The sequence below is a fragment of the Amblyraja radiata genome, chromosome 14 (genome assembly GCF_010909765.2).
Source record: "Amblyraja radiata isolate CabotCenter1 chromosome 14, sAmbRad1.1.pri, whole genome shotgun sequence".
Classification (NCBI taxonomy): Eukaryota; Metazoa; Chordata; class Chondrichthyes; order Rajiformes; family Rajidae; genus Amblyraja; species Amblyraja radiata.
The window spans coordinates 39,288,877-39,315,236 of record NC_045969.1 but is presented as its reverse complement, the minus strand read 5'-3'; the positions used below and the strand labels follow the sequence as shown (position 1 = coordinate 39,315,236).

Below are 26,360 nucleotides of genomic sequence, written 5' to 3'. Positions count from 1 at the left end.
GGATGATCAGCCATGATCATATTGAATGGCGGTGCAGGCTCGAAGGACCGAATGGCCTACTCCTGCACCTATTTTCTATGTTTCTATGTTTCTTCCCTACAACCATCAGGCTGTTCAACGCTAAAACCTCCAAATAAGCTCTGAACTATATAGACTTGGAGGCATTGTATTGTCTTTGTACTATTATTGTTTGTTCTGTATATGTGTATGTGTGTTAATGTGGACATGTATATGTGTAGGTGTATATGTGTATGTGTGTTAATGTGCACATGTATATGTGTAGGTATATATGTGTATGTGTGTTAATGTGCACATGTATATGTGTAGGTATATATGTGTATGTTGTAAACTCTTTTGGAAAAGAATTCAAATATAGAATTGATTAATATGATTTCAGCCTCTTGTTTCACCCATTTGGCAGTAGATCTGGAAAACATGGATAGGTGACATTTAGAATTGGGACCACTCCTCAGACTGAGGGGTCCCGACCCGAAACACCACCTACCCATGTTCTCCAGAGATGCTGCCATTCCCGCTAAGTGGTCCTTTTGTGTAAACCAGCATTTGCAGTTCCTTGTTTCTACTAGCTAGGTTATTCAGTGAGTTTTCCATATTTTCTGTGTTCTGCTGGTGAATTACTGAAGGTGCATATGGATCATTTTAATCATTTGCATCTATATCACTTAAAAATAAATCTGTAATGGCATTAAGAAGGATATAATAAAATTAATTTATTTTTCATGAATAGGTGGCTTGAACATAGTTACTCATTGTGAAATGTGTGACACAACCAAAGATGGTAATTTACATTATTCTCATATCCAAAATCATCCTTAGTGGATCATTATTTTGGCATACATCTTCGTTGTATGGTTTAAAAAACCCCAACATTTTCTAGTTTTTAGTTAGGGTTGCCCACACTTGCTAAAATATGGGCAAGCAAGATATGAAAGGGGGATTTAGATCTCTTGATGGAATAGCTTTTGCCTAATCTGGCTGATATGTTACCTTCACATTTTCATGTTTTGATTTTGTTTTGCAATTATTTGCAGTTTCCAGTGAGTTACCTCACATTTTGCAAAAAAAAAAATTTGATTGGTATTTAGCTCAAGCATAATTACTAATGTCATAGTTTGCATTAGTTACAGAGGAGATTTACTAGAATGTTGCCTGGGTTTCAGCAACTGAGTTACAGAGAAAGGTTGAACAAGTTAGGGCTTTATTCTTTGGAGCGCAGAAGGTTAAGGGGGGACTTGATAGAGGTTTTTAAAATGATGAGAGGGATAGACAGAGTTGACGTGGAAAAGCTTTTCCCACTGAGAGTAGGGAAGATTCAAACAAGGGGACATGACTTGAGAATTAAGGGACTGAAGTTTAGGGGTAACATGAGGGGGAACTTCTTTACTCAGAGAGTGGTAGCTGTGTGGAATGAGCTTCCAGTGAAGGTGGTGGAGGCAGGTTCGTTTTTATCATTTAAAAATAAATTGGATAGTTATATGGATGGGAAAGGAATGGAGGGTTATGGTCTGAGCGCAGGTATATGGGACTAGGGGAGATTATGTGTTCGGCACGGACTAGAGGGGTCGAGATGGCCTGTTTCCGTGCTGTAATTGTTATATGGTTATATGGTTATTATATGGTTTCCTATTCTCAGCATTTTTTGTGTGAATCATTACAAGTCAAGTCAAGTCAAGTTTATTCGTCACATACACATACAGTAATATGAACGGTGTTTTTGCATTTTTTGTGATGTTTAATCAACACCAGTTGATTAAAATTGTGCAGTGCTTCTGTATTCAATTTTTTAAGACTGACACTAGCCAAGTATTTCATTGTTTTTTTTCAAAGAAAAACATAGAACAGGTGGCACTTGGCCCACAATGTCCATGCTGAACATGGTGCCAAGTTAAACTAATCACATCTGCCTGTAATTTACTGTCACTTTTTTGTAAAGAAATCATGACATTTCTCATGGTTGAAGCTATGTTCTCAGGCACAAGAATCATTAGACCTTCAAAGCAAATTAAAGTTCACATTAAAAAGGCTATTTGATCTATGATCTATCCTAGTCAAATAGGGGAGCTCTTAAGGTGAATCCTCACACAACTTTTCAAGGCTTGTTGCAAAGTTCCAATTATTTATCCACTTTCTGTTTCCAAGTGTGGAACATAATTCATGAAATGAGGCTCAGACTACCCCCCCCCCCCCCCACACCACCACCACCACACCCCCAACCTCACTCCTCTCTGTTTGAGACAATTTTGCTTTATCCTTGGCTCCCTCTTTATTGAACTCATTGCGATGGAAAATAGCCTTTCTTGTTTATTCGAACTATGCCTCCAATAACTTAGTGCCATTTGTTTTCCTCCAAAGAATTGAAACATTATAGCTTGAGCCATCGTTACTTTCTCGCAGTCTCCAACTGCTAAGATGCTGGATACCATGCATGGTGACTTGTGTATCTTGTTGCTAATAAACACAACAGCCATTTTGAAACATTGATCTATATTTAAGAGGGAGTTAGATGTGGCCCTTGTGGCTAAGGGGATCAGAGGGTATGGAGAGAAGGCAGGTACGGGATACTGAGTTGGATGATCAGCCATGATCATATTGAATGGCGGTGCAGGCTCGAAGGGCCGAATGGCCTACTCCTGCACCTAATTTCTATGTTTCTATGTTTCTATCTCTGACCAATGTCCCACCAACAGAGCATAACAAGAATTGAATAAAGCTTTCAGCTAAAAGACCCCTTGAACTTGAGATTGTGCTTTATTTTTCCCACTCAGACCACACATCCACCCACTCCATTGTCACCTCATGCTTTTCTGTATGCTGACTCTGGTGCTAACTTTGCATCTCAGTTCCCTGAAGCAACACAATTTGCTGACATTACAATGTGAATGCTAATGTTCTTCATCTCGTATAAAGAATTTGTTCGTCATGTTAATTAAATGGAATTAAAAACAATGATTTAAAGTTTATTACCACTTTTTCTATTGCCTGCTGCCTTCAGACTATGTTCTCTTGAGTAACCCATGTAATATTTGCACAGAGGCAACCTGCAAATATGTCAAAGTGCTCATGTTCAGTTGCCAAATGAATAGAGTTAAACAAATGAACACTTGATCAACACCAGACAAGGCACTTAAACAAAATATCTTTGAAATAAGTGAGAACAAGTAAATGGATTTCACACCAAGATTTTATCACCCGCGTTTGAAACAGAACTCTGAGAAAATGAATGAAATTGAAAATGGTCATTGTAAAATAATTGCAGAATTCACAAAGAGATCTCTTATTGCACAAATGTCTGAGTACATGGATCATTTCATGAATGTAATTTAACATTGTTGGAATGAAAGCCTGAATTTAATAATGGCGGTTATGTCATCATTTTCCTTAACATTTAAATTCCATTGGGGTGCCTTATCCTTTGGGTATCTCCCATTTTAAGTGAACATGTAATAACTTCAAGTGGAATTTCCATGCAAAAGATTTGTAAACAAAAAACAGGATAGAAAAAATAATTTCTTGAAAAAGTGAGAATGATAGTTTAAGGGGATATTCCTTAATAGGGGAATAAACGGCACTTGAAATCTCTGAAGCAGCAACTTGAAGTGATGCTTCCCATCTTTTCACTTTCATTTCACACCCCATTATTGACCCCTATTTTTAAATTGGTCTAATAGGCCACGCTGAGAGAGAAAGAAATAAGAATAAATCACAACTGGATTCACATTGAATCAGGAAAAAAACACACCCAATCTACTTGATCTTACAAAGATGTCTTCAGGAGGATTTGGGAACTGCATTCAGATTTGGATGAGCTTCACCCAAACCAGTCCAGCGAGATGTAGAAACAAAGAACTGCAGATGCTGGTTTATACCAAAGATAGACATAAAGTGCTGGAGTAACTCAGTTGGCCAGGCAGCATCTCTAGGGAAGATGGTTGGGTGGGTAACGTTTTGGGTAAGAGGGTCCCAAGCCCAAATGTCACCCATCCTAACTATCAACCATGCACTGATCTCCATTAACCTCCATTAACTATTCCTCAGTCCACTTGCCTAATTGGTCAAGATCCTGCTGAAATTTTTGAGCCGACTTTGCCATCTATGATAGCACCCACTTTAGTGTCATTTGCAAACTTACTAATCATGCCCTCATCTCATTTATTTAGAAAGAATCACAACTAATTCTTTATCTTCTCCCATTCCCAGCCTGTTCTCAATATCCTCTGATCATTTATCCAAAACAAGTCAATGAAACACAATAGTTTAGTTCCGTTTATTGGTGGTCACAGTGGCGCAGCGATAGAGTTGCTGCCTTACAGCTAATGCACCGCCGGAGACCCGGGTTCGATCCTGACTACGAGTGCTGTCTGTAAGGAGTTTGTACGTTCTCCATGTGACCTGCGTGGGTTTTCTCCGAGATCTTCGGTCCAAAGACTTACAGGTTTGTAGGTTAATTAGCTTGGTAAATGTAAAAATTATCCCTAGTGGGTGTAGGATAGTGTTAATGTGCGGGGATTGCTGGTCGGCGCAGACCCGTTGGGCCGAAGGGCCTGTTTCCGTGCTGTATCTCCAAAAAACTAAAACTAAATGTACCAGGGTACAGTGAAAAGCTTTTGTGTGCTAACCAGTCAGCAGAAAGACAATAAATGATTACAATCGAGCCATCCACAGTGTACAGATACACGATAAAGGGAATAACGTTTACTGCAAGATAAAGTCCAATCAAATATAGTCCGAGGGTCTCCAATGAGGTAGGTGGTAACTTAAGACTGCTCTTTAGTAGTTGGTGGGATGATTCAGTTGAACATATCCAAGAAGCATCCACATCCTTTTGAAATAGATAGTTCACCATTTAAAACCCTCTGACCATTTAAAACCCTCTGAACAGTGACAATTCTTTGCATGATATTAAATGGATAACACCTTACTCGGACAAAATCTTAGTTCATTCTCCAGCCCAAAATAAAAGCATTTTTGCTCCTTGCAATGTCAAGCCTTTTCAAAATCCTAATATGTTTTAATCAATCACCCCTTGTTCATGCGACTTTCAGTGGATAGAGGCAAATTGCTCAATCTCTCTGCATCTTTTCGGTTATCAATCCAGAGTATCTGCATCACTTTGATTCAGTAATACATGTGCCATACATTACACATTAATTTTTCAATATAACTGAAACTATTAATTTGAGCAAAAAGTAGTGCTATTCCAAAATATTAAAATGTTTTCCTGCGTTGATATGTGGATGGTATAACTTATAAGTTGTGGTTCTAAAAGTACTGAGATGGAGATCTTCTAGGCACAGGGAGATTGATTTTTTTTTCCCCCTCTCTTGACCTAGTTATTTATTTAATCTTGGCAACAGATAGTTGTTTTAGAAACTGCATTATTATCACAACTTTGAGAAGTTATGCATAGTCCCATTATTGTGAAAGGAACAGTAAGATTTACTGCAGATAAAAATGCTGGAGAAACTCAGCAAGTGAGGCAGCATCTATGTAGCAAAGGAATAGGTGACGTTTCGGGTCGAGACCCTTCTTCAGACTGATGTGGGGGTGGTGGGGGCGGGAAGAAAACAGGAAGAGGCTGAGACAGTGGGCTGTGTGAGAGCTGGGAAGTGAAAGGGAAAGAGGGAGATTCAAGGAATACTAAATCCAAGGACCTAAGCAGTCTTTCCAGGTGCAGCAGAAGTTCACCTGCACCTCCTCCAACCTCATCTATTGCATCCGCTGCTCTAGGTGTCAGCTGCTCTACATCGGTGAGACCAAGCGTAGGCTTGGCGATCGCTTCGCCCAACACCATAGCTCAGTTCGCAACCAACCTGATCTCCTGATGGCTCAACACTTCAACTCCCCCTCCCATTCAGAATCCGACCTTTCTATCCTGGGCCTCCTACATGGCCAGAGTGAGTCCCACCGTAAATTGGAGGAGCAACACCTCATATTTTGCTTGGGTACTTTACACCCCAGTATGAAAATTGACCTCCAATTTCAGGTAGTCCTTGCTTTCTCCCTCTTTCCCTTCCCCTTCCCAGCTCTCCCACAGCCCACTATCTCCACCTCTTCCTTTCTTCTTCCCGCCCCCTCCAACCCCACTTCAGTCTGAAGAAGGGGCTCGACCCGAAACATCACCAATTTCTTTGCTCCATAGATGCTCCCTCACCCACTGAGTTTCCCCAGCATTTTTATCTACCTTTGATTTTTCCAGCATCTGCAGTTCCTTCATAAACAGCAGGATTTACTGGATATCTTGTCAAAAATCTCAAATAAAATTATTTTCCTTATAAGTGTAGGTCTGTCTCACAGATTTATTTTCATCTGCATCACAAAATCCAAATCAATTATTAATTTCCACAAATATTCTTTCAGATATTTATCTAAACATAGAAACTAAGAAATGGTTAAAATCTGAGGAATTTCCATGATGCTGAAAAGTTGCATGATTGTGTGTTAGATGAAGTGGTTGTGCAGAGAGCAGAAATATCCTGTGGAGCAATTTTTAAAACATTGATCCTAAACTACTTTAAGTTTCAGTTGGTTGAAAATTTGCTTCAGCGCAATTTTTTTTTGTTTTGATATTTATTAATGCGAGTAAAAAGACCAGAGTATCAATAAAGCGTTCTTCACTGAACGTAATTAATAGTCAACTAACAGCGGTGGCTGGCACAGCACTATTAAATATCACACTATATTAGATATCAACCACAATTTGTGTAAAAGATGCTCACTTTGCATTTTAAAAAGTAACTACGTGAATCAAAGCAATAATGTAAATGATATCAGTGGTTATCTATTTATGTGTGAAATTACACAATTAATTATTTTTTATATCCTCCATAACGACATGAACTTGTTATAACTTGTAATAAAAAGGGTTGCCAACCCGAAACATCACCTATCCATGTTCTCCGGAAATGAATTAGAATTAGATTCCTTTATTGTCATTCGGACCTTTCGGTCTGAACGAAATTATGTTGCCTGCAGTCATACACAGAACCAATAAAAACAAAACATACAATAAACACAAATTAAACATCCACCACAGTGAGTTCACCAAGCACATCCTCACTGTGATGGAGGCAAAGTCTTAGTCTCCGTCTCTTCCCTCCTTGTTCTCCCTCTGCGCTGAGGCGATCGATCCAGGCCGGAGATGCCGCCCTCCAGTCCAGCGGACCTCCGTGGTGATGTCGCCGCCGCCGAAAGCCAGAACGCCGCACCAGCAAGTCGGGCCATCGCTGCCTCAGCCCCGAAGACGGCCAGCCTCCCGTTGGTGAGTCCTGGCTGGCTCTGCCTCCGGAGCCTCAGGGTCAGTCGCAGGCTGAAGGCCGCCAGCTCCGCCATTAGGCCTCAGAGCAGACGGAGGCAGAGAAGGGGGATACGACACGAAAAAGTCGCATTCCCCGAAGGAAGAGACAGAGAACATGTTTCACCCCCCCCCCCTAACACAACCCAACAAACTAAAACTTAACCAAAACAAGACAAAAAAAACAACAGAAAAAAGTAAAGACAGACGGACTGCAGGCGAGCCGCAGCTGTTAACAGCGCCGTCACTTTAACAGTCGCTGTTTAACAATGCTGCCAGTCCCGCTGAGTTATTCCATCACTTTATGTCTATCTTTGACATAAACCTGCTAATTTTCTTTGTTGATTTGACTATGGGGTGGGCGTGGGCCTGGGGACCATTGAAACAAGGCCGAGATCAGGTAATGGGGCGGAAAGAACAGGAACTACGGAGCTGGGGGAAACAGGCATGCGCGGTGAAGGCGGAACGGCCGACGGACGACCTCTACGACGGGGCAAGGCGACCACCACTGGGCTGTCCACGTCCATGTGGGCGGGCTTGAGACAGCCGACAGAGATGAACTCCTCCCAGCCTCCCATCTGCACAGTGAAAGTGGTGACGCCGGAACGCAGCACCCGGAATGGCCCCTCGTCAACTTGCTGTAAGGGCGAGCGGTGAGCGTCCCTGCGGATAAAAACAAAGGCACATTTTTACGAAACCGCCGGCACCTGCACTGCAGGCGAACCGTGCCGGGAAGTGGGAACAGCGGCCAACGTGCTCATCCGCTCCCGGAGTCTCGCCAGCACCGCCGCAGCTGAAACTACCTGGTTGCGGGCGGCGGGCAGAATATCCCCAGGCACCCGCAGAGCTGAACCGTACACCAGCTCGGCAGAGGAAGCAGCCAAATCTTCCATAGGGCCAGTGCAGATGCCAAGGAGGTTCCACGGCAGCTGGTCCACCCAGTCCGGGCCCGTGAGCCGAACCTTCAGCGCTGATTTGAGGTGCCGATGGAAACGTTCGACCAGCCCGTTGGCCTGTGGGTGATAGGTGGTTGTATGATGCAACCGGGTGCTGTAGAGCTGGACCAGGAAAGACCACAATGCAGAGGAAGGCCCCAGCAGGAGCCGCTACATTATCCTATTATTTCAACAGATTTTGCATACCAATTTGTTACCATAGGTATAAATGTTCTAACCTGTTACTGAATTTCATCTGTGACATGAAATTTAACACTGGTTGATAATATTTGCTGACCACTGCATTAATCATATTTTCACTGTTGAATGTTCCAAAACACTGCAATTCCAACCTTATTTCATGTCGATTCCCCTGTATGGAGGGGCCCACATGCTTCTGCCATTATCTTGGCTTCCTTGGACACTGGGCCTTTTTTCTTTCCTGCTGTTAGAAAAATTATTTATTTGACCCTTTTAGATTGTTTCAATTTTCACCATTTCTTGATGAACTCGGATCTGACATCACTAAGACTAGTTTACCATCCTCCTTGCTCTTTACACATCATTCATCTGAAAGACAACAATAGGCACATTTCAATGCAGCTTTCTATTGTAAACAATAGTTAATTTACGTAGAAATGGATTACTATGAAAATAATAAATGAATCTGTGTAGCCTTTATTTTTCAGCAATTAAAAATTAAATTGCTCACAGGCAGAAGACGATGCTCTGACAGAAATATGTATTGTTGATTAATTCCAGTTCCAGCTATGATAATTAAACCGCATGACATACCACATAAAAATATATCAAGAAATATTTCTAAATGGAAGGGAAATATTCCTTCAATTGTGCTGCCTCATGCAAGACTGACTTGATAGAGTTTTTAATGATATAAATGTAGGAAGCATTGATGGGTGAGAAAGGCTGATGTGGTGAAGTGGACTTGCAAAAAGCAATTGTTAAAGAGCCTGTAAATAGATTTGCTATCAAGACTGAATGACATGGAGAAAAGAAAGTTGTACCTCGATGGGTAGAAAATGGGATGAATTTCAAAGAACATAATGTAATTGTAAACGGTGGGTAGTTTGGATAGAGGAAGGGGCAGGCTGGAGCGTATGGCTGAGTTCCTCAAGGAATGGTGCAAGGACCAATATTTTTCTAACTACATATGGAATATCATGAGCACACGGGATACATTTCTGCATCTTCAGATGACTTGAAACCTTTGAGCTGTAGTGCACTGTGAGACGGATAGTAACGGATTTTTAGGGGGACATAGGCAGGCTGGTGGAATTGGTAGCAGACAAAAATAATGCTGAGAAATGTGAAGTGTTGCACTTCGCTTCATAGGATGATTTGAGGCAATGGTTACAATTCCACGACGGGCACACGAACAGAAATCTAGGGTATATTTGTATAGTTCTTGTAACGTGGCAAGGGAGGTTGAGAAAGTGGTTCAAAATAAGGACAAGAGTTTAGACTTTAGAGAAACAGCATGGAAACATGCCCTTCGGCCCACCGAGTCTGCGTTGACCAGCGATCACCTCATTCACAAGCACCATCCTACCCACTAGAGACAATTTATAATATTTTATACCTAAGCCAATTAACCTACATACATGTACATCTTTGGATCACCAGATGGCGCCTGTATTGGCCGCCTCACTAACAGTCTGTCTTGTCCCTTCTCTGTTTTTATTATTTTAAGTATGTCTTAAATGCATGTTTCAATGTTCAATGGTAGGTTTTATGTGGGGGATGGGGGGATCCGGGGAAACTTTCAGCCACTTACCTCGACAGAGATGCGATTTTTCTCCATGTCGCATCTCCGTCCCCCCCCCCCCCCCAGCGTCCTACAACGTGGAGTGGTGCGGCCTTTCTTGGAGACCGGCCCGGAGCTTCAATCCGCAGGTGCGGTGCGGACTTACCATCGCGGAGCCTGCGATCCTTTGCCAAGGAACGCCAGTGAAAGGGCTCCTGTGGACTTTAACACTGTGAAGCCGCGGTCTCCGGTAAGAAGAGGCCGACTCGGGAGCTCCATGCCACAAAGTTTTCCGATCCGTCCCGATGTCAGTGTTTCGATCATCCCGACACGAAGGTTTGGACATCGGCCGTTGGCAGTGGCAAACTGCGGAGAGTTCAAAAGCCCCGACCACGGGTGAACAAAGGAGGAAGACGACTGAACTTTATTGCTTTCCATCACAGTGAGGAATGTGGATTCCACTGTGGTGGATGTTTATGTTATATTTTATTTTATATGGTTTTGTGTATTGTTGCTTTTCACTTAGTATGGACCCCGTCGCAAAAGCTATTATTAGGTTTAAAGGACCTTGAATAATAGTTATAGTAGTTTAAAAATCAATCTTTAAACCCGCGACCGTCAGCAACCGCAGGGTCTCATAAAGAAAATAGCAGAAGGTAGGTTGTATATTTTTACATTCAAAAGGGCTTCTAAAGATCCTTTTATACAAAATTTAATATTGCGAGTAGCTCAATTTGGGCCCATTATATCGCGCAGTATTTTTCTCGGCATTTGAGGGCACAAATCTACTGCAATGTGAACGTTCTAAACCAGCGCGTTCCACAGGGACCCACTGGAAAGCTGATTTAAATGGGCATTTATTTACAGCAATTGAACACTGAATTCCTTCCATTTGGCCTATAAATTAATGTAAATGAGATTTAAAAATCATGTTTTATTGTGAATTATTTGTGAATATTATTTGGACATTTAGGCTATTTAAAAATGTTAATCATTTATTAAGAAATGGATAGATGTTTAGATCTAGTAATTATAGTAACTCAAATTTCACTGCACCTTAATTGGTTAAGTGACAATAAAAGCAAACTTGAAATTGAGTGTGGGAGGAATCCAGAGTACACAGCGAAAACCCACGTGATTACAAGGAGAACATACAAACTCCGTATAGAGAGCACCCAGAGTCAGGATCAAATTCAAGTCTGTGGCGATAAAGTCGCTGCGCCACTTTGTTGCCCCAGCTTGATCATTTGAATAGTCAAGAGCAAGGAGACATGATGTCCCTTTTTAGAAACATGAGATTTGCCATATCATGAAGGGTCAAGGCAGTAGACAGAGAGAAACCTATTCCCATCGATGAAAAGGTGAAGAATGTTGACCGGAAATGAATATGTCTGGTAAATGAACAATGTGATTTGAGGAAAAACTACTTTGTTCTGAGTTTAGGCCCTAGAATGCACTTCTGTCAAAACTGGTGGATCAGATTTAATTGTTGCTTTGACAGGCTAGTTTGGAGAAGTATCTGAAGGGAATTAATTTGCAAAGCTATGGGAAGAAAGTTGGGAGGAGTGAGACTACACCAGTCAATTGCTCTCAGGTTGAATTAGTTTAGAGTGCGCAGGACAATGGTTTCCTTCCATGCTGTAACATCATATGATTCTGTAAAGTATATTTGCGATTAAACAACTTTTGCACGCATTTGAAATCGGAATCAAAAGCAAAAGTTTTGCATGAACTCCAAGTCAGACAGCATTGCTCGAAAGAGCTATATTCAGAGGACAGAAGGAGTCCAGACCCAATACAATAACCATTTTTCTTTCCATGGATGCTGCCTGGCTTGCTGTTTTTCCAGCATTTTCAGTTCGTGTTCTCATGAGAAATTTCCTGATTGCATGTATACTTGTCCATCTGTCCAGCAAAATCAAATGAGACCGATGTACTACATCTATTCAGGAATGTCCCCCTGAATGCCCCTGAGAATCTGAATGTTTTTATAGAGTTGATTCACCTGAGAATTGCCTGAAGTAGCAGGAATCACAGGAGGAACAGTGAGAGAGGTTGTCGTAGAACTCTAATCAGAGTGAGGAGGAGAACTTCTTCAAAGTAGGCATAACTTGAGGATATTTTGCAGTGGAGCAGCAAAATGGATGCATGCGGGACTGCAGATGCTGATTTATAGACAAACACAAAACGTTAGAGTAACTCAGTGAGTCGAGCAACATTTCTGAAGAACTTGGACAAAGCGACATTTCAGGTCGAGTCCCTTCAGACTGATTGTTGTGGGGGAGAAAGCTGGAAGGGGGCTGGGGGCAGGACAAAGTAATTTTGTCTTTCCCTATTCTTACCGTAACACATCTGTCAGTCGCATGGCCATATTCAACTATCAGAGCCAAGTACGCCCAAATGTGACCAAAATCAGTTGCGACAAATTATAGAATGATATTGTTTAAATCATGGATCCTTGGAGATTGAAATTGCACTGCTGGATTAATGACCCATCTGAGCAGATAAAATATATTCCCCAAATGACAATCACTTTAATTCTCATCCAGATACAGCCAAAGCTTCATGCTTCTTGATCTACAGTTACCAAGTTTTCACTTGTTCCCATTCTAATCTCTCCTTTGTGATATTTGCCACTCTCCTGCCTCATTGACTCAATAAGCTGGATTCATCTTGTGTTAAACATCACAACTTGCTCTTTTTATTATTCATAAGTACCGTGGATATATTAACATTTGAGTTTAACTTGCATCGTCAACAATTCAGAAAGTAAATATGTAAATACATATAGGGGTTGAAATCAATCTGCCCATGGTAAAGCTGTATTCTTGATGAACAAGAAGATATGTTTCAATTAACTAATTTTTCCATGTAATCTAAAATGTCAAACTTGTATTTGGAAATGATTTAAAATGTTCTTTTCGAGAGAGGAGGCGGAGCAACAAGCTGGAGTAGTCGCACTTTTTCCAAGCTCCCAATCTGTTAACCTTCAACTGTTATTACAGCTCAGCCTAAGTTTTAAAACTACCATAAATATTTAACACCATCGACAGCACTCCTCCACATCGTAAAGATGGCAGGCAGAAGAAAGAAAGAGGGGCAAAATATTGAAGACTCGACGACCAGCACCATCATGGCTACGCTAGCAGCCTTGTTAACAGAGCACAAGGCATCGCTACTGGCAGAATTTAACGCAGCGTTCACCAAGCTGGAAACGAAGCTGGACAATATCCAGACCACTATTCTAGATCAACAACAGCGTCTTTCATCATTAGAGACATTTGCCGATAGCACCAGCCAAGACATGCGAGCTATGGAGACAATGCTAACTACGGTCATCGAAGAGAACGCCAAGTTTAAGTCTAAGCTTATCGACCTGGAAGGCAGGAGTCGCCGAAATAACGTAAGGATAGTCGGCCTCCCCGAGAACATCGAAGGCCCCCAAACAACAGCTTTTTTCTCTCAACTCCTGCTCGAGACACTTGGCGAACGCATACTGGAATCAGCCCCGGAGCTAGACCGAGCCCATCGCACGCTAGCAGCCAAACCAAGCCCTGGTGGGAAACCCAGAGCAGTTGTGGTTTGCTTCCATAGATTCCAGACCCGCGAGTTGGTGGTGCGTGAGGCTCGGAGGCAGAGGGGTAAGCTGAAGTACAAAGATATCCCGATTCACATTTTTGAAGATTACTGTCCCGAGATAGTTGAACAACGTTCTGCATATCGAGACGTCATGAAGGAGCTGTACAACCTGGGTCTCAAACCTTCCCTTCATTATCCGGCCAAGCTGTTCATCATGGCCGGGGAGGGAAAGAGGCGACGGTTAACATCTCCCGAGGACGCTCAGGATTTCATTTCATCTTACCGTCGAAGCAGACCGGGACCCACAGATGACTGACTCTGCTCGGTACGTTTACATCCGAATGGCACAGGGATCCAGTTAATCTACGGTTACATTATGGGTTACATTATGGGCTAACTTTAGCTTGACTGCCCTTAGCAATTAGCCACTGCTAGCGCTCGGCCTTGCTGTTATACCAGACCCCTGTCTTGAAACGTATGAGGCCGGTAAGAAATCACCACGTTCATGACTATGTCTTACCAACTTTTCCTTTTAATGTTTATGTGTAATCATACTTAAAAGGCTCTTCCCCTGTACATGCTATAAAATAGGGCTCAAGGGACCCACATTGTGGTTCGTGATTTGATCTCTGCCTTCTTGCTTTTAGCAGCTGGCCAGCATTTGAGTGGTTTGTTTACACTAGTCTTCATAGCGGACTGTCTGGGGCTGATAAGAACTCATTATAGTCAAGGCTGCGTTACACCAATTAGCTCTTACAACGTTTTTGTTTAACAAAACTTAATTGATGTTCTTCTGCCCTGCACCTTAATCCAAGAATCCAGTTTGCCACTTGTTAATCTCTCTAATGCTAACTCTTTCTTTATACCTTACCAACTTTAAGTTATACTATGTTATACCAAAGGAAGCTATTCCTGTTTCACTTATACGTTGGCTTACTTATTTAGTATCACTATTTTGTTAATTTTGTTAATTTGTCTTGTTGTATTATTACTATCATCACTACTATTATTACCATTAGTGTTAGCAATGTCATTGGTAGTGCAACTACCAAGGCTATTATTTAACTGTATCTATTCATTTAGGTTTACTTCACTTTATTTCTATTTCTATTTCTATTTTCTATTGTCTATTTCTCAAATTATTATTATCATTGTTATCATTATTATAGTTATTTCATTTTATGTTACTTTACTGATATTGAGCGACTTTGCTGCTTTGGGATGTGGAAATATTGGGAGTTAAGATCGGACTACTCCATGCGGAGCGAGGACAACGTAACTTGGTGCAATGGGCACTCAAGGTTCGGTTGGGACATTGGGGACCTCAGGTCCGGGGACTCAGGTTTGAAAGATTGTTAAGTGATATGTGTCACGACCGTTTGTTGTGTGTATATGTATGTATGTATGTATTTTTTTTTTTTTTTTTTTTTTCTTTTCCCCTTTTACCACCCACACCCCCACTCTCAGCAGCTGGCTTCGATGCGTTCTTCCATTTCAATCTGCAGTATTACAGCGCTCTGCCCACTCGTTTGGATATAGCTAAATATGGCCAACACAAACGACACTCTTAGATTTGTCCCGTGGAACGTGAGGGGAGTGGAGGGTCCTACTAAGACTGATAAGATCTTGGCTCACTTGCAATACCTTAAGGGCGATATATTTTTTATTCAAGAGACACACCTTCGCAACAGAGAGGTAACACGGCTTAAGAGAGGCTGGATTAGCCACTTATTTCATTCAAAATTTAATTATAGGGCTAGGGATACTGCTATCCTGATTCGTAAAAACGTTATGTTCGAACCACAGAAAACGGTGGAAGACCCTGCTGGCCGCTTTGTCATGGTCTCTGGCAAACTGCAAGACACACCTGTCATATTGGCCAGTATTTACGGTCCCAACTGGGATGACAGCTCATTTGTAACCAAATTTTTTACATCTCTCCCAAACATTGAAAATTACCACGTCATTGTGGGTGGAGATTTTAATCTGGTCCAAGACCCTATACTGGACAGATCTTCGAACAAAGCCTCCACTTTAACTAAATCAGGTAGGACTTTGCATGCTTTTACCAAACAACTTGGGCTCACTGACCCATGGAGACATACATTTCCCACGACTAAATTATTTTCATTTTTTTCCCACGTGCACCATACCTATACCCGTATAGACTTCTTCCTCTTAGATAACAGACTGCTCTCCAAAATTAAATCCAGCGAGTATCATAGTATCGTGATATCAGATCGCGCTGCGACTTCCCTCGATCTTCACTTTTGTAAACGAACTAACCCCTTTAAACAGTGGAGGTTCAACTCCTCATTACTAGCAGAGGCTCACTACAAGCAATTCCTGCACTCTCAAATCATTTTATATTTTGAGCTGAATGACTCGCCGGACATAGCAAGAGGTATACTCTGGGAAGCTTCAAAAGCTTATATTAGGGGCCAACTTATCTCTTTTGTCTCCAACCTGAAAAGAGCCGAGACGTCCCAAATGGCAGACCTGTTACGAAAAATAAAGGACATTGATGATAAATACGCATCTGACCCAGACCCTAATTTTTATAAAGAACGCCTTAGGTTACAAATAGACTTTGACCTCATGTCTACCAATAAAGCCAAGTTACGACTGCTTAAATCTAGGCAACACTTTTTTGAACCTGGGGATAAAGCTGGGAAGCTTTTGGCCCATCAGGCCAGAACCGAGGCGACTTCACGGCTAATTCCAGCCATTAGATCAGCTTAGGGGAGATTTATATCGATCCTCTTAGAATTAATGAAGCATTTGCTAAATTTTACGCTGAGCTATACGCTTCCGATTGTCCTCCCACTGCAGATGACATGTTCCGTAGTATGACGTTTCCCCCAATTGACGATGACGCCACGAGAGTCTTGGGTGGTCCCATAACTGTCACTGAGATCCAAGTAGCCATCACATCGCTGCAAAGCGGAAAGTCGCCCGGCCCTGACGGCTTCACTGTAGAATATTACAAAGCTTTCTCGGCTCTCCTCGCACCAGTCCTGAGAGATATGTACAATGAGGCTTTTTTACATCGTCGCCTACCGCCCACCTTGTCGTTGGCTACTATCTCCCTAATTCTTAAAAAGGAGAAAGATCCTCTGCTTTGTAGTAGCTATAGACCAATTTCACTCTTGAATGTGGACCTCAAAATCCTCTCTAAAGTTCTTGCGCTCCGTCTTCAACGTGATGCCCTTTATTATCTCATTAGATCAAACAGGGTTTATGCCAGGCCGACAGTCCTCCCACAATACTAGGCGTCTCCTTAACATCATCCATTCACCAAGTAGTGAGACCCCGGAGATAGTGGTCTCCCTCGACGCCGAAAAAGCTTTCGACAGGGTCGAGTGGAAGTACCTATACGAGGCGATGGACAGGTTTGGCCTCGGCAATAGTTTCATTTATTGGGTCAGTCTATTATACTCGTCCCCGGTGGCCTCAGTACAAACAAACGACACACTGTCGCCCCACTTCCCCCTTCAGAGAGGTACCAGGCAGGGTTGCCCGATATCACCACTTCTGTTTGCTGTCGCGATAAAACCCTTGGCGGTTTGGTTACGCTCAGAGAAGGGCTTTACAGGTATCACACGGTTTGACACAATTCATAAAGTCTCATTGTATGCGGATGACCTGCTCCTGTACATCTCGAATCCAGTCAGCTCTCTCCCTGTGATTATGAATATTTTAGAACGGTTTGGGGTGTACTCTGGTTATAAACTTAACTACCAAAAAAGTGAACTATTACCGATTAACTCATTGGCTAAGCAGCTCCCTCGCTCTTTAACCTCATTCAAATGGGCGGAGGACGGATTTCGCTACCTCGGCGTTTTTATCACAATACCTATATTTGATATGTTCCGCATAAACTTCCTGCCTCTGGTTGAGAAAGCTGAAAGAGACTTTGACCGCTGGTCAGTCTTACCTTTATCCCTCACGGCCCGGATAAATCTGGTCAAGATGGTCGTCCTACCCAAATTCCTGTACCTTTTCCAGCATGTTCCTATATTTATCACTAAATCTTTTTTTGATAAATTAGAAAGGAGAATATCTAAATTTTTATGGGGTAGCAAACCGGCCAGAATTCGAAAGATGCTACTACAGTCTCCTAAGAGTGACGGCGGTTTGGCACTTCCTGACTTTAGGCGATACTACTGGGCTGCTAACTTGCAAAAAATCCTGTACTGGATGAATGATGATTGCGATCACCTACCGACCTGGGTACACATGGAAAAGGCGAGTTCACATCTCCCGTTGCGGTCTGTCCTATGCTCTCAACTCCCCCTTTCTATAACATCTGCGGGTGCAGGCCCAATTGCGTCCCTCTCGCTCAAGATATGGAGTCAATTTAGGAAAAACTTTGGTTTACAAGGCCCTTCCATCTTGACCCCACTGCTTAAAAATCACATCTTTAAACCTTCAAGTACAGACTCCGCATTCAAAACCTGGCATAGTAATGGCATCAGTAGTATCAAAAACCTATACAAGGATGGCATTTTTTCGTCTTTTGCGGAGCTTTCGTACAACTATAGCCTCCCAAACTCCCACCTTTTTCGTTTTTTCCAGATTAGGAATTTTGTGAAGAAGATATTCCCCCATTTCCCAAATCGTCCCCCTGAAACCCTGACCGATTCCATCCTAGCTCTAAATCCCAACCGGAAGAAATGCATCTCTTTTTTGTACAACTTGTTAGGGTCGGTTATATTGAAACCTTATACCTCATTAAAAGCTGCGAGGGAGGGCGAGCTGAATACGAAACTAACAGACCAGCAATGGGACTCTGCCTTGGATTTGATCCATTCTTCCTCCATATGTGCCCGTCATGGCCTAATCCAATGCAAAGTCCTTCACAAAGTCCACTACACAAACGCAAGATTATCTAGAATATGCCCCGCTGTTAAAGACACCTGCAACAGATGCAATCAATCCCCTGCCAACCATAGTCATATGTTTTGGTCTTGCCCTAAGCTAGCAACCTTTTGGAGGAGTGCTTTCGACGTGCTAAGCAGAGCCTATGGCCAGACTATTCCTCCAAACCCACTGTCAGCTATTTTTGGTATTCCCCCCAACACCAACCTCTCTGTTGCGTTGAAGCGGGTCCTGGCTTTTACAACCCTGTTAGCCCGGAGACTGATTTTGCTTAACTGGAGACTTACCTGTCCCCCGACACACGCCCGCTGGATCAAGGAGGTGCTCTACAACTTAAAGCTTGAAAAACTTAGGTTCTCTCTCAAAGGCTCTACCAAGACATTCCTAGATACATGGAACCCTTTCCTGGAACTTGTTAACTCTCTTAACTTGTTTCTGGACTCGGAAGAGGACTGAGTGCCCTCTATCACAGCTCTGTCTTGTTGCAGCTGCTATCCCCTCAACCCCTCCCCCACCCCCCCCCCCCCCCCCCCCCCCCACAATTTCTTTTTTTTCTTTCTTTTTTTTTTTTAAATCATATTTGTGTGGATGTGTACGTATGTGAGTGTTGTTTGTTCCCGGGTGGCGAGGGTGGGTAAGGGTAAGGGTAAGGGCTATGAGGGTCGTTTACATACTGTTGTACAATTATGTCCTGATTATCACTGTCTGTTATCATTGTTTGTATGCAAATTGCTGTTAAATTCAAAATTCAAATAAAAAGATTTAAACTAAAATGTTCTTTTCAATTTACGAGATTTATATTGTACCTAATTACAAATAAGTATTTATCCCCTGTGGATATATTCTGATCCCACACCTGCATTGCACGAAGCCACCTTTCAAAGAGAACTGTTCCAGAGCATTTCCTCTTTTGAAATTTATTTGATCAATGCAACTCGCAATGCAGTGCCAAGTGTCCTTCAATAATCTTTTTTTTCTTAAACGGAGCAAAACACAAAGTGCCGGAGGAACTCAGCAGGTCACAAAATGTGGTCTGTCCTTTCCATCTCCAGATGTTGCCTGATCTGCTGGGTTGCTCCAGCACTTTGCACTTTGCTCAAGATTCCAGCATCTGCAGTCTCTTGTGTCTTAAATCCTTTCCTATTTATAAATGTTATTGAGGCTAATGTTGGGTGGTTATGCCCAATGTCCATGTCGGAATTGTAATAATAGGTTTAGATGATGTGGACGTGCTGATTCAAGATTAATATTGTACATTCATCGAAATTTCCATTTTGATAATGAACTTGGTTTTCCTAGCGGAGCCATGCAGAAATGCATATGAGGAAGATTTGCCAAACTTTGCTGTTAAAGAAAAGGAGAATTTGTCACCTCATTTCCAGCCAAGTCTACAACAACCGAAAACATGTGTATACGTGTAATATATCCAACGTTGTATCAAGAAATGGCTAAGGAAACTGTATACAGCAAAAACTGCAGACCAGACAACCTGCCAGATTGAAACCTTCCCTTTAGAACCAATCTCGTCTCTCATCAAGCTGTGCCAGTACAGTTAAAACACTGATACTTGCCGCCGAGAGGGAAACCTGCCCAGTTATGTCCTAACCAGAAAAGACAGAACAGATCCAATTAGGTGAACAAGTGACGACAAGAGGATGTTCTTTTAGGAAGGAGACGAGGAGGAATGTCTTTAGTCAGAGGGTGGTGAATCTGTGGAATTCTCTCCCACCCAAGGCTGTGGAGGCCATCAGTGGATATATTTAAGGCAGAGATACATAGATTCTTGATTGGTACGGATGTCAGAGGTTATGGGGAGAAGGTTGGAAAATGGGGTTAGGAGGGAGAGATAGAACAGTCATGATTGAATGGCGGAGTAGACGATGGGCCAAACAGCCTAATTCTGCTCCTATCACTTATGAAGTTATCACTCATGAACTGCCGATTGAAATACTGTTAATTATGAGCAATGTTGGATGGATATTATTGAATGTGCTCTAAAAAGCACTGACTCATCTCGACCTTGAATGTTGAGTAGACATATTTCTGCATCACCTTTGCTCCAGACTTCAACTGTGTACTATAGGACTGAAAAGCAAAAGCTGAGATGAGAGTATCTGGTCTGTAATAAAGTATGGCATCAAGGAGGCTGGTAAATCTGAAATCAATCGGCATCAAGCAGCAAACATCGACAAAGATTGGTATTGTACTTCACACACAAATAAATTTGTGGTTGGATGTTAATCATCCTTGCCTAGAGGGGTTACTTAGATCATTAACCCAGACCTAACCATCTTCAATAGTATCATCAATGACCTTCCTTGTTTCATGAGATTAAAATAGGGATGTCGTGTTCTGATTGCACAATGTTCTGTGCTATTTGCTCTGCCCCGGGAAATGAGACAGTCCATGCTTGCATCTAGCAAGACTTGGCATGGCCTTATGCAGAATATTTTAAAATACAGAAGAAGGGTCTAAGGAATACTGAAGAAAAGTCTTCCCCGAAACGTCACCTATCCATTTTCTCCAGAGAGGCTGTCTGACCCCTTGAGTTATTCCAGCACTTTGTCTCTATCTTTGGGAATAAACCAGCATCTGCAGGTCCTTTCTGCACATTTTAAAATACATAGAAAGTTAGAAAGTAGAAACTTAGAATTAAAGCCTTGTCCCACTGTGCAAGTTAATTCAAGTGCTCTCCCAGGTTTAAAAAAAATCAAACTTGTGGTAAGCACAGAGAATGAACGTAGTGGGTACGTCGGAGCTCGGGGATGTCTCTTACCGGCACGTACCGCTAACAGCAGGTACTCGGGAAGACTCGCTAATGGCAGGTAAGCACGGGAAGTCTTGTGAAAATTTTTCAACACATTGAAAAATGCCCACGAAAGCCCCGAGTACCGACGAGTGGCCATTCCCGTAAATCTCCGTAAATGGCTAGGAAACTGAATACAGCAAAAACTGCAGACCAAACAACCTGCCAGATTGAAACCTTCCCTTTAGAACCAATCTCGTCTCTCATCAAGCTGTGCCAGTAGAGTTAAAACACTGATACTTGCCGCTGAGAGGGAAACCTGCATCATGTTGAAAAATTAGCGGCGACCAAGATTTTGACGCCATGGAGAGTAGCGAGACTAGGTGCAGTGGTAGTGGGTTGCCAGGCGGTCATAGGTTGTGGCCGATGCTGACCTGTGAATGTCATTGGCTCATTGGGAAAACTAAACGTAAACAGTTGGTTTTCAGAACCAAGGATAACCGACCAGTAATGTTAATGTCCGCCGAGCTTCACAGCCATGTATCTCTGGCTTCTTAAAAGTTTTCTCCCCCCACTCTCCCCCCATCTTTTAAAGGACTTAAGTGACCATTCCATACACTGTGTTTTCACCATCTTAATTACAGCGCCAACCTTCCTGTTCATCGTGGTGCGGGCCTGTATCACATTGGCTTTACACCGTGTTAATTTCACTCAGACAGCGCTCCCCCCGTTTGTCCTGTCCCCCGCCTGCATAACTGGCTGGTGAAGGAAGCGATGTGTGTGTGTGTGTGTGTGTGTTCCACTTTGAAAGTCGCCGTTCCAGTCGCTGGTTTTTCAGCGACCTGCTACGACTTGACAGTCGCCTGAAAAATCGCCTAAGTAGGACAGGCCCATAACTCTCGCTTGAATACATCCTGTGATTGGCTTCCACTTCCTTCTGTGGCAGAGAATTCCACAGATTCATAACTCCCTGGGTGAAAACGTTTTTCCTCATCTGAGTCGTAAATGGCTTACCCCTTATTCTTAAACTGTAACCCCTAGTTCTGGACTCCCCAACACCGGGACACTTTTTCCCTGCATCTAGCCTGTCCAATCCCTTCAGAATTTTATATATTTCTATAAGATACATATAGAAATTAAAAATTAAAAATAAATAATTGAAGTACTTCATTACTTGACAGCCATAGATTAAAAGGTTTGCTCTGGCAACATTTTTTTAAAAAAGGTTAGTAAGTAATTACTAAATGCAAGATTGCACAGTTGCGTCATTAGGTTGAATTGCATTCGGAATAACTAATTTGCAAACCCCAATGACAGGGAATAAAGCTCCATCAGCAAACCGCCGGAGATGGTTCCCGGTGAGCGGGGCCAAGCCCTCCTGTAAGCCCGGTAGACCCGGCAAAATGTGGCGACACCTGTGTACTGCCTAGGTGAGGTCTGCTACATGATTTTACCGGGTTGTATGCAAACAAAGCATTTCACTGTACCTTGGGACATGAGACAATGAATCATCATTGAATCATCACCATATTTTTGAAAATAATTTTATCCAGGTTGCCATAAAGAGCAAGAATGCTTCTCAACACCAATATTAAATTATCAGCCCTACCACTCCTTTCTTAACACGGGTCATCTTAAAGCCTTTTTTTGAGACTTAAGCCAGGCTTACTCCTCTGACTTGAAATTCTGAGTGCCTGCTGCCCATTTGCTGCTTCTCATGTTTCAGTGTCTGAGTTATTTGCTGACCATGCCAGGACTTCATTCTTTCCAGATTGGCATGGGACAGAATGTACCTCACCCCTTCACACCACACTCTGCTCCAAATTATTGGGACACGATTGACAAATCAGGATTCAACCTGCAAAATAATTACTTTGAAAAGGTAAAAAACAAGATGTACTGACGGTCTGTAAATGAGTTCGACATGACTTAATTGAAAAGTATAATCAACTATTTAATTCAATGCTGATTTATGCCACTCCTCCCATCTATTGTTTCTAGCAGATTTCTCATTGTGTTCATGGCCGACTTTGTTGTTCTTGCAAAATTCTTGCTTTATACTTCAATTGTTCAGAGCTGGTTTAATGCTGACAAAGACTGGTTGGTTCCGTTTTCATGCTTTAACTTTTATCCATTTTTATTCTTTCCTGTATATTTTCTTCCTTTCTCAATTTCTGATGCATCAATGATTGCAATGAATTTACTTTCTACACCTGTGCAGAATTCAGTTTTCATTACATTTACTGCAAATTTCCAACCTGCTTTGACATTCCCTTGATCCTTTTTTGACTCTACCTATTCCCTTTCTCCATCTGGTGGACAAGTTAGCAGCAAATATACATTGTTAGCCAGAGATGTTGTCACCTATCTTGACTATACTATCCCACCTTTCTCCGGTAAGGATTATGTTCTGTTTTCCCAGATAATGCTTCTGTTGATTTTGCTCTGATGATGAAACTTTTCAAGTGACTGAGATTTCATCCTTCCTAAAACATGATCCCCCTCTACAACATCAGGAACTCATGAGGTGCATTCATCAATTTCCCACATGTCTTCTCTCACCCCCTCTCCAAGACGGACCAAAGTTAAAATCTGAAGAAAGGTCCAGAACCGAATAATCACCTATCCATGTTCACGAGAGATGCTGCCTGACCCCCTGAGTTATTTCAGCATTTTGGTTTTTTTGGAAACCACCATCTGCTGTTCCTACTTTCCCTCAAAGTTAGTACTCCTGCTTCTTGCCTTCTACTCCACTAGCTTACATATTCAATGAATCATCATGAACAATTTCCACCTACCTCAGCAAGCTTTCACCACCAGATAAATATTCTCCCCCCTCTTCTTTACTCTTTCAGCATGTTCAAGAGACCACTTGCTTTGCCTCATCAAATATGCTTCACTTTCCCACTGACCAGTCCTTTTATGGCACTTTCCTATGTAATTGCAGTAGATGTCACACGTCCTTTAAACTTTGCATTTCGCTTCTCTGCTTTTCCTTTTCTGGCATCCTTTAATTCCTTTTCACCTCTACCCTTTGTCGCCAATACCATCCATCTCCCAATCATCCCTCCTCAGCTGTAACCAAATACGGGGGCCAGGATTTTCCCCACCCCTACCCTTCTTGTCCAGCATTCCCCCCCTCCCCATCAATCTGAAAAAAAGGACGTTGTCAATCCATTCTCTCTTCGGATGCTGCCTGACCAGTTGAGTTCATCCAGCACTTTGTTTTTTTGCTCAAGATTCCAGCATCTGCAGTCTTTGGTCCATCCATGAAAGAGGAGTTTTTGCATCAAATGTTTCTGCTTGTATTTCTGCTTATGCTGCTTCAGGAGATAGGTGAAAGGTATCTTTTGTCAGAGGCACCTTGGCCTCCACTATCCAGATACTAGAATTCCATTGCACTCCCTTGTTTATTTGTATAACTGATGAAACTAATATATTTTCTCAAACAAAAAGTCCAGTGAATAGTTGTTATTTGAAAACTTAAACTTCCTTTAAAATGTAGTTATTGTAAAGTTTGTCCCATTTATCAGCATTGTGCACATCACTGCTTTCTTTCTTTTTCAAAGCTTGGACATTAGACTGAAGAAATAGCAGCAATGTAATCCAATGTCTCAAAATCAAGTTTATCTGTACTTTGCAACTTATGACTGTTTGCATGTGATATTTGTATTAACTGGTAGGTAGTAATTGCATAAAAGTGTCTGATTAAAAGATAAATGCAATTTGTTATTCAATGGTAAATGTAGCTTTTAATGTATTCCTGGAAAGTTTGAATGGTTTAATTTTGCTTCATTGTGCATGTTTTGCATGTACGCAAATATCACCATTTGCATCTCTTAATTTTGCTGTTAATAAAAGGATTATGTTATTATTAGTATTATAAGAGAGCACTTCCACCAAACTATGCTTGACCTCCAATTCACAGACATATTCTATCAAACCAGTCTACTTCAGAGAAACTCTCCCAATGCATATGTTCTTTTGCCAATTTGGCTGGGTGCACACTGCACTATCTATCCTTTCTGATGACCTTCTTCCACCAAAGCTCAAAATCCCACTCAACCTGTCCCTGCTCTGCTGGTCAAGCTGTGTCTCAATCTGGCTGACAGTATTTCTGTCCTTTTGCTCTGACTGTGCAACATCAGATTATATTAGTACTGCCTCATTCCACCCTTGCTCAGTGCCAGCACTGTCCTTCACTGTCACGTTAAAGTGAAGCTCCAACCTTTTCCATTGGATCAGTAATTGTTGCTTTAAGGCAGTTGCCCTTCGATGAATCGTCTGACTGACGGTGACAGAAGGGAGGTCTACGTAATATTGGAGCAGATGAGCACTGCAAGGCGTATTCTTTTTGTACCTTGCAGACAATTGATAGAGGGATTATATATTTTTAAAGAAAAAATTTAAACTGGGGGAATAACCAGAATGTTCACATTGATGTTGATGTTCCCCACAAGCTTAGTCCCCCAAAGATAGCTGTGATAGTGGGCATGTATTAAATAGGCAGGTGGTTGTCATGTGTTTCTGGCAGCTTACGCTTCCACAATTGCTTTCTTTGTAATGAGGGAACATGTTGGCCAGGATTCTGTTGAGAAATGAGCTTAATTTAAAAAAATAATAAAGATGGGTTATTTGGAAAGGAAAACTGAAGTGATGTTTGAATGATTTAACTTTATTCTCTTGTGAGTGTACTTTAACACGCTGCTACCGAGTTCGTCTTTCTCTCAATTTATTTCTCCTCTCTGGAGCTGGGTTTGGATTTGAAGCATCATAAAGATTTTTTTTCTAGTGATTGCGCATCACTCATTTATGTCTTGAGAGGGAGCACAAAGCCTGTTACTTTGCAGTTGTCGAATACAATGGATAGAAGCTTGAATTATACAATTGGTCATGTTTTTATAATTTGTCAACCAATTCATGACAGCATTGACTTGGGTTGTAACAACAAATACGCACAGCTTCTGTCATGCAGATTCTGTAAATGTTCATACGTTTGTACGCTATAAGAGCAGAATTAGGCCATTCAGCCCATTGAGTCGATTCCGCTATTCGATCATGGTTGATCTATATTTTCCTCTCAACCCCGTTCTCCTGCATTCTCTCCGTAACACTTGACACCCTTACTAATCAAGAAATTTG

The 26,360-nt window shown here is 41.9% G+C and overlaps 1 protein-coding gene across 1 annotated transcript in view; it reads left to right on the top strand.

Moving 5' to 3' along the window:
• LOC116980693 (limbic system associated membrane protein) overlaps window positions 1–26,360 on the top strand; it is a 1,768,528-nt gene that overhangs the window by 57,956 nt on the left and 1,684,212 nt on the right. The gene's annotated exons all lie outside the window — the stretch shown is intronic.